The sequence below is a fragment of the Cynara cardunculus genome, assembly GCF_001531365.2.
Source record: "Cynara cardunculus var. scolymus isolate 2C chromosome LG 4, CcrdV1, whole genome shotgun sequence".
NCBI classification, from domain to species: Eukaryota; Viridiplantae; Streptophyta; class Magnoliopsida; order Asterales; family Asteraceae; genus Cynara; species Cynara cardunculus.
In genome coordinates this window covers 16,537,912-16,542,155 of record NC_037531.1, presented here as the reverse complement: position 1 = coordinate 16,542,155, position 4,244 = coordinate 16,537,912, and positions in this window count along the sequence as shown.

Below are 4,244 nucleotides of genomic sequence, written 5' to 3'. Positions count from 1 at the left end.
TTAATTATATTTTAGATTTTTTATATTTAAAATGAGATGATTATATTCTATTTGATCATATTTATCTACAGTTAGTTATACGAATTCAAACATAAAAATTTAATAAGTTCTATTTCCGCACAATTTGTTTTTAATCTTGAATTTTAAGTAATGTGCATAAATAATTCATGCATAAAAAATGGTTTTTTAAAAGTTTTTGTCAAATAATTTATAATATAGTATAAATACTCGGGTCAAAATCTCAAACTCTTTTACATATCTTTTTGTTCATAATGTGGATATCATATGTTACATTTTTTTTTATATTTCTTTCATTTTATAGATGTAAGTATTTTTTTTTGTTTAAAAAATGTTTAGAAACTTAATCGTTCAAAATATGAAAGTCCACTGGCTTTTTTTAGATTTTTTCCATTATTTTACTATATTAACCAGTTGTATAAGTCATAAGTATGTATCTAACAGGTTTTAGAAAGTCCAAAAAATTATTTAACAAGTTTTGGAATGTCTAAGAACTTATTTTTTCCAAAAAATTGTCCAATGATTTAATCATTTCAAACAATAAAGTCCATTGATTTTTTTTTAAAAATTTTCTCTTAAAAAATCATACAAAAATCGATGAAATATTATGAATTAATTAAAATAAAAAAATAAAAAAATCTCAAAGCTATAATAAGTATTCTAAGGGATTCAAATAATGTTTTGTTATAATTATAACCTTAACATAATATTTGACTCAATTTAAATTTTAAAATGTTGATTATCCTAATTTTTTAAATTATTTTACGTTTTCATTTATAGTATTTTCAACGGATTGTGTGGTTTAAATTATTTTTCGTCTTCTCGTAAATTGATTGTCTTCTCGTTTGAACCTGATCTTAGCCCTATATATGTGTGCGTATATATAGGGGGTGAGAATATATACACCCCTCTCTATTGGTAAAGTGTAACCCCCCCATCATTTAGGTCAAAGTCAACTAATAAATATTTTTCAAAAATTTATGTATTATAAATTTATGTTTTATAACTTTTTTTTCAATATTGTTTTCTAAATTTATGTTTTATAATAAATTTATGCCAACTAACTATTTTTAAATTAATTCAAATAACTATAAATTTATTTTTAATTTTTATAATTGTATTGTTAACGTTTTAATTAATTAATAATTTATATATGTATTATTTTTAATAAATATTTAAAGCTACAAAGATAAAATAATTTACTACAAAAAAGATCATCAAAGTAAGTTAATCGATAAATCAACAAATAAAGTACAAAAAGTCTGAAAATACTACAACTCAATCAAGTGAATGAATTCCGTAGTACGATTACTAGATAACAGTTGCTCGTACTTATTTAATCGGGTCATGTACGGAGTAGCTCATGCGGTTGCACAATCATATTTGAAACGAAACCAATTTCGCACGATAGAAGGTATCGGGTGCCCTTCTGCCAAAAATATTTTGACGTAATGATTATCGTTAACGTACCTAATTGTAAAAGCAACATGTTCATGCCACGGCTGAGGACTAGATCGAAGTGGTAATAATGTCAGACTACCTATAGTTGTTAAGGAATGTAGTATCACATTGCATCTTAAAGCAATCAACAAGCCCGTTTCTAAAACATCCATCCAATGCTCATTTGGGTCAAATGAGTCAAGCTCAAAGAAGTTCAAGGAATTATAAAACTGATGTCATAAACCTCGAGATATTTTGTCTTGTACATGTTTAAACAAACAATTATTATTTTAATTATTTTTAGTCAAACATATGATTATAAAATGGTTGAATAGATTGCATGGGTCAACCCTGTTACTGTATCTGCAGAATGATGTTATGGACCTCGAATTTCACGATTCCATCTCTCGATATTTTTTAACAACCCTCTAATTTAATCCAATATTAAATTTTGCAAAATTAATATTTTAAACCATAAATTTAAGACTTCCATATACACTACAACAAAATCGGGTTTATAAGACACTTCTAAATTTTAAGTGTCTTAATAGACATTTTTATAGGACTTAGTTTATAGGACCAAAAAAATAAAGTGTCATATCTAAAGGCGTTGTAATAAGTTTATATGACATTTTTTAACGTCGTAATAAGTTTTTTTGGACAATTTTAATATAAAGCGTTAGTAACTTTATAAGACACTATTTGGAAAATTGTCCTATAAAAATTGAGTTTATATGACATTTTTCTCGAAAGTGTCCTATGAAGTTGTTAATGTGACACTTTGTATTAAAAATATCCTCAAAAACTTGTTAAGACGCCCAAAAGCGTCATATAAACTTATTACAACACATTTAGATAGGACGCTTTATATTTTGGTCCCATAAGTTAAGTTCTATAAAGCAGTCTATTGTGACACTTAGAGATTGGGGGTGTCCTATTAACTTAATATTGTTGTAGTGATATAAATCCAAAAACTTCATGGTGAAAGCATTCCATTACTACCAACCCAAAGAAATACGACCTCTCTGAGATATGTATACATATATAGACTTGGGATCACGTGAGACCAACCTGTTTTTGTGAGACTCTTGAAATCATTTTTTTACGCTCGAAACTTCACAGCAAAATGTTGTGAAGGTAACCAACCTTCAAAGTGTTTTAATTTGTTGTGAATGTTCGACTTTTTTTCCGTTCACAACGTTCTGCTGTGAAATTTCAAGTGTAAAAAAACGGTCTCACAAAAACAGACTGGTCTCACGTGAACCCAACCCCATATATATATATATATATATATAGAGAGAGAGAGAGAGAGAGTGTGTGTGTGAGTTATTATACAATCATTTACATTTGTACAATCAATACAACTCAATCTCAACCGTCCATTTAATTTGATGAATATGTGATTTCATCGAAGTTTTGATTATTTCCTAATATAAAGTATTGATCATAATTAATTAACTCTATTCATCTTTCATAAATATTCAAATCATAATAAATGAATTCTCATCATTTCTATAAATATCTCAATTTATTAGGTTGCATTGGTTATACAAATGCGATGAATTGCATTTAAAAAGAACTCTCTCTCTCTCTCTCTCTCTCTATATATATATATATATATATAGAGAGAGAGAGAGAGAGAGAGAGTTTATTTCAAATACAATTCATCACATTTGTACAACCAATGCAACCTAATAAATTGAAATATTTATTGAAATGATGAGAGTTCATTTATTATGATTTAAATATTTATGGAAGATGAATATGGTTCATTAATTATGACCAATACTTTATATTATGAAACAACCAAAACTTTTCTGAAATCACATATTCATCAAATTAAATGGACGGTTGAGATTGAGTTGTATTGGTTGTACAAATATAAAAGGTTGTATAATAACCAACCTATATATATATAGGGTATATTTCAAATACAACCATATCTATTTGTACAACTAATGCAACCCAATCAATTAGAATATTTATGGAAATGATAAGAGTTTATTTATTATGATTTGAATATTTATGGAATATGAGTAGAGTTTATTAATTACGATCAATACTTTATATTAAGAAACAATCAAAACTTTTATGAAATTACAATTTCATCAAATTAAATTGGACGGTTGAGATTGAGTTGTACAAATGTAAATGGTTGCATAATAATTCACCTCTATATACACACACACATATACATACTAGAAGGGTACCGACGTAATACAACGAGATATATCTCGATTTGAATGTTTCATTTTATTCATTTTCTCTGTCGATATTATACGGTTTTATGTGGTTTTTAGAAAACGATAATATTTTTATTTTTAAATAAATATCGATTTGAAAAAAAAAAGTATCAATATTTATATTAAATTAATTATTTAAAAGTTCTTGTTTTTCGTATAATTTCTTTAATTCAATTTTTTATTATAATTTAATTTAGATTTAATAACAAAATAATTTATTTTTGTTTAAGAATATAATTTTTATAAGGATGATAACTAAATATTCGGTTAAAACTTAAGGATTATCCTAATTATATTTTACTTTTTTTTATATTTAAAATGAGATGTTTATCATGTATTTGATTATGTTTATCTGTAGTTAGTTACGCAAATTTAAAAATAGAGTTTTGCTAAGTTATATTATGCACAATTTACTTGTAGTATTAAATTTTTAGTACTAGGAATCAATAAACAATACTCCATGCATAAAAAATGATTAAGAGTTTTTGTTAAATGCTTTATAATATAGTATATATATATATATATATATATATATATATATAT